The sequence below is a fragment of the Pinus tabuliformis genome, chromosome 8 (genome assembly GCF_031772625.1).
Source record: "Pinus tabuliformis cultivar Carrire ecotype Pingquan chromosome 8, CPIR1, whole genome shotgun sequence".
NCBI lineage: Eukaryota > Viridiplantae > Streptophyta > Pinopsida > Pinales > Pinaceae > Pinus > Pinus tabuliformis.
In genome coordinates this window covers 261,904,225-261,919,828 of record NC_142294.1, presented here as the reverse complement: position 1 = coordinate 261,919,828, position 15,604 = coordinate 261,904,225, and the positions used below count along the sequence as shown (strand labels likewise).

At 39.1% G+C, this 15,604-nt stretch overlaps 2 pseudogenes; one reads left to right on the top strand and one right to left on the bottom strand.

Annotated features, from left to right (window-relative positions):
* Nucleotides 1-3,671: 3,671 nt before the first annotated feature.
* Nucleotides 3,672-3,989, top strand: LOC149235152 (protein HCC2 pseudogene; annotated as a pseudogene).
* A 5,544-nt stretch (nt 3,990-9,533) lies between these two features.
* On the bottom strand, nt 9,534-10,689 carry LOC149235151 (RING-H2 finger protein ATL1-like; annotated as a pseudogene).
* Between the last annotated feature and the right edge of the window lie 4,915 nt (nt 10,690-15,604).

The window sequence follows — 15,604 nt, the reverse complement described above, 5'->3', positions numbered from 1 at the left end:
CCCTTTATGGTCTCAAGCAAGACCCTCGAGCTTGGTATGCCAAAATGGATAGATTTCTTTTAGATGCTTGCTTTTCTAGCTGTCATTTTAACAATACTATCTACACCAAGAAAGTGGGTAATTCTCTTATCATTATTTTTCTTTATGTTGATGATATTATCATTACTGGTAGTGATCCCAACCTTATAAGCCATGTAAAGTCCAGCCTTAAAAAAAAGTTTGCAATGACGGACTTAGGACACCTGCATTGTTTTCTTGGTCTTCAAGTCTTGCAATCCAAAGAAGGTATTTCCCTTTCCTAGTCCAAGTATGCCTGTGATTTTCTACACCATTTTCACATGGAAGACTGTAATCCATCCCCTTTTCCCTTTCATTTTGGAGCCAAACTTTTAGTCACTTGTGCTTCCCTTGAAGTTGATGCTACCTTAGACCGTTAGCTTGTAGGAAAACTTTTGTATCTAACCCATACCTGTCCTGACCTTTCCTTTGTTGTTGGCCTTATTGCTCGGTTTATGAAAAATCTAGATGAAAGTCATTGGAAAGAAACTAAAATAATAATTCATTATGTTCAAGGTACAGTTCAATTTGGGATTCATTATAGTGCAAAAGCATCTGCCCTATTGTCTGGTTTCACTGATTCCGATTGGGCTGGTGACCCTGATGATCAGAAGTCTACTACAGGTTATGTCTTCACTCTTGCTTTTGGACCTATTACACAGGATTGCAAGAAACAAAGTGCCATTTCTCTTTCTTCGACAAAAGAAGAGTATTGTGGTGCCATAGAAGCTAGTAAGGAAGCCCTATGGCTTCTTTAGATCCCATCAGAGTTTGGCTTTCAGCAACAGCATCCGACTACACTTTGTTGTGATAATCAAAGTGCCATTCACCTATGAAAACATACAGTCCAACATCAACACAATAAACACATTGAACTACACATGCACTTCATTAGAAAGTTCATTCATGACCATGTTCTTGAAGTGAAATATTGTTCAACGGATGATCAAGTTGCATACATCTTTACAAAGGCTCTCACAGAGGCGAAGTTTACTAAACTTTGATTTATGGTTGGAGTTCAAGAAGTTGTCTCTAAGGGGGGATAGGCTCTAATGCCTCCTTCCTTCTCCTATTGTGTCCTATGTGTACGTCCTTTAATCCTATCCAAGTTGTTCTTAAGGAGGGATGTTAGGATATTCTGACACATAGAAAATAGTTAAGTATAACTTGGTCTAGTGTAGAGTTAGGTAAAGTGTGTCTCTTTACTTTGTACTTTTATAACTTACAATCTGACGATCACTATATGTTCTAGACATGAAGTGATCCGACAGTTCATTCTCTCCTCGATATTATTGACACTTGATTCGTGGCTTAACACTCAATTGGTCCATGATTTCTATTTAAACAGCATGGAGGGTCATTTGTAAGGTGACCATTCATGAGAGAATCTTATGTAACCTTTCTTTCTTTTACTTTAATAAATTGCTTGAAGTGGTCATATTGGCTCAGGTCGTGGAACATCTGCCTCATTGAGGGTTTTAACCACATTAAGAATACTGGTGTACTAATATGTTAAACTCACATGGATAGCAAGACAGATATGAGAAAGATAAATCAGTGAGTACAATTTTTATTAACAATAGATGTACATTTATAGTACAATAGGTGACTCTTGGGATTCAGATCCCAAGGTCTCTTGGACTGCTTTGTCCATTCAACTTCCACGCTAACCCTTTAGGATTAGGTGTCCAACATTCCCCCCCTTAATCCGAAGGGTTATGTATGAGTCCAAGAAAAGAGCTGTAATACAAAATGTGCAAAGAATGCATGGCAACACTAGGCTGATTGTGCTCTATGAAATGTTGGTATAAAGGGCGGTGGTTTAAGGATGACCACCAACACTGGAACGCTTAGTGCAGTTCCCGGAACTCTTCCAAAACTGGCAAGAAACTGAAGTTTTCTGCTAGAGGAAGTGATCCTATTGTTTTAAAGAGGGAAACCTTCAACCATAAAAGGGAGGTCTTACCCCGCATAAAAGGTAAAACTTCAACCTGAAAAGGGAAGTCTCAACCTGTGATGGTTTAAGGATAACCAACAACTCTGGAATGCTTAATGCAATTCCTGGAACTCTTCCAAAACTGGCAAGAAGCTGGTGCCTTCTGCTAGAGGAAGTGTTCTCAATCTGTGATCACGGGCATCTTTGTCTCTGGCTGCAACTCTGAAACTTGTGTGGCAGGTTGTGGCTCAGGCTCGCTTGATGTGACTTTGAAGCTTGTAGATGACCATCATTTCCCCCCCTGTCAGATACAAGGTGAGAAGATGGAGAAAACTCAACTGCAAGACTGTTCAGTACTCTGGAACAAGTTCTGACATGTGTTTGGAATATCTTCTTGGCTGTTGATGCCCATTGCCAAGAAGCGATCCATCCAAGATGAATCTTTGTTCTTGCAGGACGTTTGTTTTTGAAGCACCTGTGTGAAGAATGGCTGGTTTTATGACAGTGCTCACATGGATGAAGATCAAAACAGTGATCTTTCATATGGCCAACTCGATCACAGTGTTGGCATTTCACGATCTGTTGTTTTTGTTGTTGTTGTTGCTGTGGAAGAGGGGCAGAATCTGGAACAGCTGAAGCTGAACTGTCATGAGGAGCAGGTGAACTGTCATAAATGAATCCAGCACTCTGAAACTGAATGGGCTTGGCATAGTCTGGAATATGAAAGGACAAGTCCTTGTCATATCCAAGACCAGTTCTGTGCTTGTTGTGGACAAGCTGTTCCCAAGGTCTGGTGATGGGCTTGGGAAGTGCAGATTGAGTTTCTGCATCTGTATATAGAACTGCTGCTTTATTTGAATGAACTGTACCATTATTAATATGCTGCTGATGGGTGGTTGTCTCAATGTTCTGAACAGAAACAGGTTCAGAATGGTGTCTATTTTGATGTAGCTCTTCTTGCTGTAGCTGTGATTCAAGTTGTAAAAAATCATTTTTTTCATGTACATCTTGTAAACAACTATGAATATCGGTGAGAAAATCCTTGCTGATTTTGACTGTATTATCCATAGTAGAGAGTATTAAATTGTTCACTAACTCTAATATTGCACCGATTGGAGCCATTTCTAACCTCAAAATAATAAAACAATGAGGAAAAGATGGACACCAAATAAACTTCTGGCAACAACTTCAAATCAGCTTGCAATAGATTCAACATACAGAGAATGGTGATATCCAGAAAACAGACTCCTCATTCAAAAAATGAATTTTCTTCAATTCACCTGAGAATTTAACTTCCAACAAAGCATGCTCCATTCTTCAGCAGGATCCAACTACATTCACAAAACGCATCATCACTAGTTCCTCCCTCTCAAGTATTTTGTTACAAGGTACAGCTGTTCAAGGACAGGCAGTCTAGCTGAATGTTTTAATAATTATAAGATTCCCAACTGTACATTTACCACCATAAATTTGAACTGAATGCTGTTCTTACTTTCAAGTTCTGACAAAAATCAGACTTAAGAAATATCTATGCCCACACTACTCCCAGTGCTCACAAATTAAATCCTGTGTACAAGAATACTCTCCAGCAAGTGTATGAAAGCCTCCTCATTGGCACGTGCAAAGAATTTATTCAAACAAGATAGTCAAAGTCATTGATATCTTAGATTTGAAGAACATGAGGATTAACCCAGTCTTTATTACCATCGATCCCTTGCGTGATACTCCTTCACAATTGCGTGCATATCTCAAAGAATTTCATGCAAAAATAATGGGGTTGACTGGACCTGTAAATGCAGTAAGGCAGGTAGCCCAATTGTACTGTGTTTATTTCAAAAAAACTGATGAAGAAGGATCAGATTACCTTATTGACTGTTCACATAATATGTACTTGAAGGATCCTAACATGGAATTTGTGAGAATGTTTGGGCTGGAGTATAATGCAGAGCAATTGACTGATGCTATAGCTTATGAACTTATATTTCTAATGACATAATGCGCGTGCGCAAGGAATAATGGATTGAGTAATCAAACACATATAAGACATGGGCAGATTTCAGCAACTCCACTGGTCTACAACGATTTCAGCAACATCGTCCTGAAGCGGGTTCACAGTATTTGAAGCGGGTTCTGCTGCCGCTGCCGCTGCCTCCAATCTTGGATCAAGTATTGGTGGATACTTTAAACATATAGCATAATAAAGTTTGAAATTCACAAATCCTATAAGAGTCTCATAAAATTCTACAAATGTCAGCATAACACGAAAATCAACATCAGCATTCCAACTTTCATTAGGTTTATTCTTGATACCCTTTACTTCACCTTTAGGACCATATTTCTCCGCTTCAGAGACACATTGCGTGTGGGCTTGAACACTTTCTCGGTTGAATATGAACCCACAGTCAATACATGAAAGCAGACATAATCACAATCCATACGCGTCGAACTGGGCATAACCATCATATAGTCGCCGATCAGACATCCATACAGTCACAAAATCAAGCGTCCATACAGCTGCCCATCAGACCATACAGCTTGTTTGCAGAGCAAATACGAAAATGGTTCTGGAGCTTAGGCTTTTTGATGTTCCTGTCTGTGAAGCATTGCGTACTCCTAGGAGTCTTGAGGTATTAACTATAGACCGTGGAACTTTAAGTGACGCATTTTTCAGCTTATTGGCCGATTTTCCTGTGTTGAATCGGTTGGTAATCACTGAAGCTGCTTTGGAGAGAGGCGGTACTCAAGAGATACACATTCATCATGAGTCTTTGCGTTATCTTGAGGTTATGCGATGTCGAGCACTTCGAATCTCTCTCAGTTGTTCTCTGATGGAAACCTTGTCGCTTAAGCGCTCAAGCATTTCATCTGCCATATTGTCATGCCCTTTTCTTCGAGAGCTTGATGTATCTTCATGCCATAAGCTTTCAGATCCAGGAGTTCGTGGTGCAGCTATATTATGTCCATTATTACAGTCCTTGGATATTTCCAATTGCTCTTATGTTAGTGATGATACACTCAGAGAAATTGCAGCTGCTTGTACAGATATCCGTTTTCTTGATGCGTCCCACTGTCCAAATATTTCACTAGAGGCTGTGAGAATGCCAAGGCTTGTTGATCTGAGGATTCATAATTGTGAAGGAATCAATGCTACGTCCTGCGTGGAGGCACCAGAACAAACGGCCACTCGTCTATCCGCAGTGAAATCCGCCGGATCCTTTCTCTGCCCGGGCTAATCATAAACAACTGCAATGGCGTTGTTTACAAGCAAAATCTGCCCTGGAATTACACGTTAGGTGGCATAAAGTCTCAAGCCCTCGGTCGCTGATCTGGAGCAGGTATAACGCATCAAAAAGAGAATATATGACAGAGAGTGGCAGGTAAAGAGGGCACAAATAGGTGTTACTACACAGTAGCACCGAAGCGTTTTGTCAGAGTAGCACAGAAGGAATTCCTTTGAATGAATATTTCCAGGGGATTAAATAGAGGAAATGCTTCTGATAGGAGCGTAAATGTCATAGCTATCATGCAAAAAGGCCACAAAATAGAGCGAAGGGGCATTTAAACACAGGCTTAAGGGCAGCCTTCACAAGCGTTTAGACAGCGGACAGTGGTATATAATTACACCAAACCCAACATAATTACAGCAAACCAATAATTACAACAAAAGTATGGAGCAGAGCGCAGGTAATGGCAGAGAAAGAAACGCATAACAGAGGCAGCGTATTAAATGCAGTGTTTCAGGCAACGTTACGGTAGTGTGCAGCTTCAGAAGAGCAGGGCGCAGGTACAGCGCAGGGATGATAGAATTAATGGAGCGTTACAGAAGACTAGGCCAGCTCTAGTCAGCACTATTCAAGGCAACTCAGACCAGTTGCTCAGTAAAACAGGCCACTCATCAAGGCTCTGATACCATGTTAAACTCACATGGATAGCAAGACAGATATGAGAAAGATAAATCAGTGAGTACAATTTTTATTAACAATAGATGTACATTTATAGTACAATAGGTGACTCTTGGGATTCAGATCCCAAGGTCTCTTGGACTGCTTTGTCCATTCAACTTCCACGCTAACCCTTTAGGATTAGGTGTCCAACATAATATGTGATCTGTTTGTGAGCGGTGTCCATTGGTGTTATATCTAGGGAACTTACCCTATAAATTCCTATAGAAAGGGGAACAAGCAAGTGTCTAAGAGAGAGAAGCCACATAAGGAGGAAAAAGAATTAGATGGCAGGAATTCAGATAAAGACAAGGATATAAGAAGACATAAGCATATGGTAGGCCACAGAGAGGGTGTGCAAGGAGAAGTAGGGAAAGTCTGAGGCTAGATGAAGGGATGAACCAGAGGATGCACAAGTCTACAAGAGCTGAGGCAAAGAATAAAATAAATTCCACAAGACCTAGACAAGAGTTGTACGAAGAGAACCTAACCAAAAGGATGGTTAGATGAACATTAGTAAAATGAACATGCACATAAACGAGAACCAAGCCATAGAAGGAATGAAAATGAGAGATGAAAAAGATGCCCAATAGGGAAGCCTAATGCCCAGAAGAATTAACCACAACCTTGCATTGAAACCAACTTCAGACATTATTTCATGTGCTACAATTCAACTTGCCGAAGGAAACAACAATGTGAGGCCAGTATGCTAGGAATTCAAATGTAGTATAACTATGGGGATCATATGGGATATAAAGGGAGGTAGCCAAGGGAAAATTGTGGCATAATAGGCTATAGTTAATAAATAATAATTTGACTAACCAAGATTACGCAAGGGACCACAAGTAGTTAGAGAATAATGTGATAAACCCATTGTATTGGATGTATGATATTGAAATACTCATGGTAATTACCCATGGTATTGTATGTATGAAGCATATATAGAGGCTAGAGACTCTCAGTTGAGAGAGGTCAAGTATTATTGTATTGAAAAGCCTATGGCTTGTGGAGTGTTCTCCTTCCTTAATGATTAATTGCATGGTGTTGCCTTACCTCAAAGGCTTTGATTAATAAAATATTTCTTTTCTATCATCTCTTGTTTGATTTCTTAGGCGTATTTCCCATTGTAATATATTTGCAAGTCCCATAACCTACAAATATATTACAATGGAAATATGCCCAAGAAATCAAACAAGAGATGATAGAAAAAATATTTTATTAATCAAAGCCCTTGAGGTAGGGAAACACCATACAATCACTCCTTAAGGAAGGAAAACACTCCACAAGCCATATGCTTATCAATACAATAATACTTGACCTCTCTCAATTGAGAGTCTCTAGCCTCTATATATGCTTCATATATATAATACCATGGGTAATTACGATGAATCTCTTAATACCATACATCCAATACAATGAGTTTATCACATTATTCTCTAACTATTTGTGGTCCATTGCATAATTTTGGTTAACCACTTTATTATTTTTTAACCATGGCCCATTAAATCACATTATTCCCTTGGGTACCTCCCTTTGTATCACATATGATCCCCCCTACGCATACTACACCAAATGCAAGGTTCCCCTGAGTCTCTAGATGGGGGTAGTGGGCATACTAATTATAACACGACCACTAAGATTTGGGAGTGAGTGAACTGGCCTAGTGAAGGCTCATAGAAGTAGGTTGACGAGTGCCAGTGAAAAGGATTGTTAAAGTGTTTGGAGGAGGCTACAAATAAAGAGAGCCAAAAAGTAAACAATTTGAATGAGAGTAATAATGTTAGGAGGAGAGGAGTGAATGACATGAGGAAGAAGATGGACGTTGCATGAGTCAAGCTTTTCCAAACCTAGTAGGGTGACTAGAATTCAATACAAGTTGTGTGATCAATAATGGGTTTAGGTGGCTAGTGATTAGCTCGCCTGAGATAGCCTCAAGTGAGGAGTTAATAGAACTTGGTTATGCAGGTTTTCTTCCTTATCCCCCAGTGATTTGGCTTGGTGGGGCGATGGGATTGAGACCGCCCTCCTCCCCCACTTTTGCAATGTAATCACCCCATGTGGGAAGTTAATTTAATTACAATTAGTTTATATTTATTTTTTTGGAAATAGTTATGAAGATTTTTTTTTTTGTATAAATAGATTATTTAATGTTTTGTATATTTTTAAATAGATTTTTACTATGAATTTAATTGTAGCAATAATATTAAAAAATAAAATGATGTATAAATAATTATTTAATGTTATTTTGTATTAATAGTATTGAAAAAAAGATAAATGAAAGATAAAGAAAAAATACCATGTGTTATCTTTTTTATTTCTTCCACTGAAAGCATGTTGTAATTGAATATGTGATGTGTTGAACAAATATAAACGATATGGAAGGCAATAAACTCCTTAATATTGCTAAAGATTTTTTTTAATTATTAGAAGTTTTTGCCATAAACCTAATAGGGATTTTTTGGAATTTTAAATCTAAGTTATGTAATTTGTAAACACCAAACACCTAAATAATTTTTCATGGTGTTGAATTTAGTTATACATTAAAAATATATATTTTAAACAACTTAAATTCACTCTCTAAAAAAATATGATATTATCAAATTTCAACAAACAAACAAAAAAACAAAATATTTAATAAAAAAGCTACATTCAACTGAATCAAATCAAATTTAAATGCAATTCCAACTAAGTTATCATAAAGATGTCAATCCTCCCTTAAATTATCATAAAATAACAATTATTTTATCAAATTAAAAAAAAAAAAAAAAAAAAAACAAAACAAAACAAAACAAACAATTATTAAAATATTTTGGATTCAAATAATTAAAAAAAATTAATAAAATATCTTAATATATCTAGGTTAATTAATAATTTACAAATATTTTTTATAATATAATTTTTAAAATTTTGGAATATTAAAAACTACAATGGTTTTGATTTTTTTTTTATTTTTAACTTTAAACTATAAAATTAAAAGTCCGGATAATTTGTAAAAACTACCTGCCTTTCTGTATTTATGAACGTCGAATTGTTTACGTCTGGTTTTTATGGCTTCTTTGCTTAATTTGATGGCAGTAAAAATGGAAGGGAGTTGTTTTTTTTGGATTTTTTAGACTTTCCTGTTTTGGCTTTGTGTTTGGAGTAGAAAAGCAAAATTACAAGTTCAATCAATGAGTGTAGAATGAATGCATACTGTAGGTGTGGGTTTATGCTAGCATCTGTCTTCCATAATTAACAATATGAAACTAAGACTAATTAACAATTTGTTCATAAATGAAAGTGTCTGGGTTTTAAATGCTCATGTGCTACTACGCTTTCCCTTGTATTCCAACTCCAACTCCATGTAAGCATTGACCCAAAAAAATCCATCTCTGATGCCCTTCGATTTGTAAGAGCTGGGTGTTAAGTTAGAAAAATTTGAAGTGAAAATAAAATCTTTATTTGTATTACTTAAATTGATTTTTTTACGATATAACAAATTTATAAGTTCAATAAATTTCTTTAAACTAGAAAACACTTATAAAAACTCTCATTTAAACTCATAAGTTGATCTGTATTTATTTCTCCTTGTGGAGTGTTCAAACATTCTCACCCTGAAATCACCCAAAGTGGAAGAAATTCATTTTCAACAAATAATTTTGAAATACATGTGAAATATTACATTGTTTAAGCTCATCCAGCTTAGCATTAACAATTTTACGCCTACATGGAGTACGCCTCGATCTTGTCCAATCATACATGACAGCACTGTACTTCCGGCTTTATCTACTTATATTTCAATACTACATCCAAAAATACTGTGTTATCTCCAATCATGGTCTTCTGGTCTCTGCTACCACATCACCTGTTTCCATTTGGCTTGATGAATGGAATCCAGATATTAAGAAACTGCCAGTGTCGACACATCGCCCAAAATATGGAGAGACTGAACAACATGATTTGTTTCAATACTCTCATTTCCGTCATGAAGATCATCTGGGCCCCTTTCAATGGACTCGGCTGCTGGTCGGGCGATGGCGGATGGTTTCTTCAACAGGATGCAGAGAAGAGAGTGTCGACATGAAGGACAAGAGGGATTTGAAAGCAGCCATCTGTCTATGCAATCCAAGTGGAAACTGTGAGAGCAATCTGGTAATACCCTCACCTTTTCTCCGTCCAAGAATTTTGCCAAACAAATGGGGCAATCATTACCTGCGAAGGGCGAGTGCATGTAGCACATCGTTACCGGCAATGCTTTAATATCTATTTTCTTGATGGCAGTGTGAGTTCTTTCGACATCCTCATGGAGTGATGGCTCGGACACCACGTGCCATCGTCTGCAGAGCAGTCTACAACGGATCAGGGCACTTACAACCAAGGCGCATAGGAGGGAGCAGAACAAGGCCGAAATGATGATAGCTAAGATTAACACGTACTTCGTCGTAACTACATGGGTAACTTCCCTTGATCCCTCCAGACGCTCTGCTGGCGGACCGATGGGAGCGGAGGACTGCAACATATTCCTGTCTTCCAACAATCTTCTGCCATGAACAGAGAAGGAATCCATAATCTGCATTTTGCCGGAAAGGAGCTCTAATCGTGTCGAACTTCGAAGCCGGTCCAGGCACAGTGAACTCCCAAATCATTCACTCTCTAGTGATTCAGTTGGAGACCATGAATGGAAAAATATGATAAAAGCCGGGAAAATTGTTGCAGAAGGAACAGAGCATAGGAAAGCAGGAACTTTCGATTCTTAAATATTAGTTCAACTGCAAAAGTAGAGAATATTGGGTAGGTAAAGGGTGGGCAGGTAAGGGAAGAAATCATAGCCGTTAGGTAAAGAGCGCGAGGAGGCGCCTACAGAAAATCCCACTCTATAAAGCCTGTCGCCTCCGAGTACGACAAAGTCCGCGAACACTCGAGTCTCCGAAATGACTTGTGCTCATCCCACTCTATAAAGCCTGTAGCCTACGAGTACGACAAAGTGCGCGAACACTCGAGTCTCCGAAATGACTTGTGCTCATTCGTGAAGGGATGGATGAGGGTAGCCATTACAAAGTTATATTTCAATTTTAAGTGTAACTTTTTCAGAGAAAAAAATCATCATAGATTTATATTAAAAAATATAAAGATCTTTAATACATAAGTTGTTGGATTGAGTCAAAATCCAAGCAACTTTTGCAAAAATTGGATACAGATAGTCCGAATCTTCCATATCTAAAAAGGGAAAACATATACATCCCATCTACAAAGCCCGCTTGACCAAAGATGCTAACAGATTATACGATCATTGAAGAAACAACCCTATTAAAAGATTACATACAATTAGCACATAAGAAAATAGGAGCAGTCGGCCCAGCCTTGGAACAGAGATCCAGAAATACTGAAACCATCTTGCAGGAGCAAAAACCCTCACAATCATATAGCAAGTGCCGTTGGCAGAGAGTCATTTTGATGAAAGGATTCATGGCATGCCTGAATACGTTGAAGAATAGCATGAAGGAGTTCCTTAGAACCTTGCAAAATTTGTGCATTCCTCCAGTTCCACAAGAACCAACAGGAAATGATAAATGACGATCTCCAAGATGAGGATTGCCTACTCCACCATATAAAAGCATCCTGAACAGAAGAAAAGATAATGTAAGGAAAACCAAAATATAAAGACAACTCATACCAGATATAAAGGGACAAGGCACATTGAAAGAACATATGCAGATTTGATTCCACTTCATTGAGGCACATAGCACATCGGCTCGGACCCTGCCATCTTTTCCTTTGAAAAACTTCCCATGTAAGGTTTTTGTTCCCAAATAGCAGCTAAGAGAAAATAATCATTTTGGGAGGACATGCAGCCTTCTAAAGACATGGAGGAAACAGCGGATGAGGACTCCTTGCACTGACAGAGATCATATATGTATAAATATGCTTTACGCTCACAGGCTGGTTTGATTTTTTGAGAGACCAAACCAGAAGATCCTTTGATCCCGATCGAATAATCCCCATACTACAAAGGCTCGCTTTTACTGAATTCCAGAGAGGGAGCATCGATTGGGGCAAATGCAGATCCTCCCCATCATACCAAACCGGGGAAGAACCAGACCATTCTTTTATCAGCTTGTCCCATGTAAAACATCCCAACCTGTGTAGATTGTAGACCAACGGAGAAGGGAACGAGAACTCCCGGGCGCATGAAATAGAATCATAACCAATAAACATACTAGTTCCCGAGCAGAGTTTCCAGCGAAGATTCTCCATGAAGAAAGGATGGACCTTCCTGAGACTTTGCCAAATCGTCGAACCACTCCTGATGCCAATGGACCGCCTCCTGTACCAGAATTCTATACTCTTGCCTTTTAAATATTTTGCCTTAATAATCTTACTCCATGGCCCGTCGCCAAAAATTCCTCTATGAAAAGACTTACAGAGGAGGGCTTTCCCGAAAGTGCGCATATCTAAAAGGCCCCATCCACCAGCCCATTTTGGTTTTGATATAGAAGCCATTTTGACAAGATGAATTTTGTTCTGAAAAGCATGTCCTCCCCAGAGGAAATTAGCAATCAATCTGTTCATTTGGTTTATAATGCTGGCAGGAAGAAAGAAGATATGAGCCCAGTAGACTAAAAGTTGGGAAAGGACGGCCTGTACTAAGATGAATCTTCCAACCAGAGAAAGAAATTTAAACTCCCATCATGAGATCTTTTTATAAAACCGGTCCAGTAGCCATTGTGAATCCCTTTTGGAGTTTCCTTTTGCCTTTAAGGTGAAGCCCAAGTATTTAAACCCATGCTTAATTGAAAAAGGAGCAATGCCCATCAATTCAGATATCCAGTGAACGATTTCCATATTTGAATCGTTATGAAACAAAGAGGATTTTTCCTTATTGATAAACAGACCTGTAGCTTTCTGAAATTTTGAAAGAATATCATTTATGCATGCCCAGGAGACCTTACAAAGCATAGCAAAGATGAGGACATCATCAACAAAGAGATTATGAGAGAGGGAGACATCCTTACAAATCTTTACCGGGCGGCATCTCTTGTCTTCAACTGCTTTATTTATCTGCAAACTGAGAGAGTTCATTACCAGAATGAAGAGCAGTGGGGAAAGGGGACATCCCTGTCGGAGTCCTCTCTCCGCTTGGAAGAAAGACGAAGGAAGTCCATTTACAATCACTGAATATCTGACGTTCTCAACACAGGACATGACCCAATTGACACTTTGTGACTTCAGTCCAATTTTTGCTAGCAGAATTCTTAAAAAGCCCCAATCTACACAATCATAGGCTTTTTGCAGATCAATCTTAAGGATAGCCGCATCCAAATTCTTTGTCAGCATTGAAAACAGACTTTCCTGAGTCATGGCAACCCCATCCAAGATAATACGGCCCTTTAAGAACTTATGTTGGTCCCCAGAAATGAAGGAATTTAGAATAGGCTTCATTCTTTCCGCAATGATTTTTGAGGTTAATTTGAACATGATGTTGCAGAGCGATATAGGCCTAAAGTCGTGAAAGGACTCAGACCTATTCTTTTTTGGAATTAGAGCTATGAAGGTAGAGGAAGTGGCTGAATGTATGCTTCCAGACATCCGGGATGCTTCAACCATCTGTAACAAGTCTGTTTTAAGAAGGTCGAAGAAATGAGAGAAAAATTTGATTGGTCATCCATCCGGCCCCGAACTTTTATCCTTTTTAAAAGATTTGATAGCTCTTGAAAGTTCATCTTCGGAGATTGGCTTTATGAACTTTTCATTTGCTGCATCATCAAACATTTCCAGAACTAACTCTATGCCCCACAAGGCATCTTGAAAGAGGACCTCCCTTCTTTTATATTGATTTTGGAAAAATCTCACAGCCTCCATCGAGATCTCTTGGTGAGATAAGAGAACATTCCCCTTTTTGTCTTTAATGCTCCAGATAGAGTTTTTTTCTCTTCTTGCATTTGCATACTTGTGGAAGAATCTCGTATTTCTGTCTCCCTCTTTGAGCCAAATGGCTCTGCTCTTTAGCCGCCATGTAGCCTCCTCCTTTAGCAAGATCAATTGTTTCCTTTTCTCCAAATTTCTTATCTTGCTTTTTAGATCTAGAGATAGACTGTTGGGATCAGCTAACTCTAATAGGGAGTCCAGTTCCTTTCGAATATTATTCAGCTCTTGTTTATCCATCCTCCTCTTTTGATTTTGCCATTCCTTCGTCACAGCCCGCAATCTCTCCATCTTTACACGGAATGGCATAAAAGGCGCCATTTCGGATTCGAGGAGACTCTTCCATTCTCTGGCAATTATTTCATTAAAGGATGGGTCTTCCAAATGGATCCTATTGAATTTAAAAGGGTAGCCAAGTCTGATTACATTTTCACGCCATTTTAGAAGAATGGGTCTGTGGTCAGAGGAGTGATCATTCCCGATAGATAATACTGGCATACCCAATTTCCCGATAATGCTAGCATGTATGATGATTCTGTCAATTCTCTTTGCTATGTAGGCCTGCCCAGTCCTGCTGTTATCCCACGTAGGCCTCATTTTATCAGGGGCAATGTCCACCAGATCCCTATTTAGTAATTCCTTCCTTATTCTGTCAGCCAAAGGGTCAATTTTCCTGCAATTACCCCAACATTCATCAGAACTGAGAGTCAAATTAAAGTCGCCAGCCATCAACAGCGATTCGATCTCTAGAATTCGGGATTCAAAAAGCCTCTCCCAAAAGGAAAGTCTGTTTTTATATGGAGCATAGACATTAAGCAAGTTGAGTGCAAAAGCTTGACCCCTGATAGATGCTGATATTAAAATTCCTGCACAGCACTTATAAGCTTTTGCCCTTATCCAGGCAGGATCCCACAAAACCACCAAACCACCAGACTGACCATTTGCCTCAGTGGCAACCATATACCACTTCGGAAACATTCTCCTAAAAAAAGCAATAGACACATAGCTAGGATGCATGGTTTCCTGTATAAAAATGATCTTTGGATGAGCCAGGAAGAATACATCTTTTAGCGCATTAAACTTAGGGGCTGCGCCTAAGCCCCTGATATTCATAGAAGCAAGAAAGGTCATTTAGATGACTCGCCAGCCACGCATGCTCTAAGAGGCTGGAACTCCGATGAATCCAGAACAGGAACTTCCACTAGAGATAAGTTCCTCACACCATGCTCTGTGACTACAGATCTTCCTCTAAAATGACGACTACCACCCTTGGATTTCTTCCTGACCGTGATATTTTTTGCAGATTTTGGACTTATGGTTAGATGGGACGGACTGAACGGTTTATGAATGGTCAATGGTTCAAGTTCCAGAGATGTCCTATTGAGAAGGGAGTCAATGTCGCTATCAAAATTGTTGACTGGGGATGCTGAAAGCGAATTATCCGGGGAAAGCAAGTGACAAGGATCATTTTCTTGTATTTGGATTGGATCCTTCCCTTTTGGGTCAGCAGGACGAGATTTGACAGGTGTCGGAGAAGAGGAGGAAATCTGGATAGGAAGAGAGCCAACAACAATGTCCCTTTGATTCATAACAGGGGGAGAGGGGACCGGGATGTCCTCTCGGGGTTCCGGAATTGGAGTGCATAAAGGAGGCGAGGTATTAGCATCAAAATGCCCAAGAGTGTCTTGAAGGGAGCAACATGGGTCCGGCTCAGATAATGGATCATGAATAGGGAGATTATGAGAAATTTTTTGAGCAGGAGCCGAAA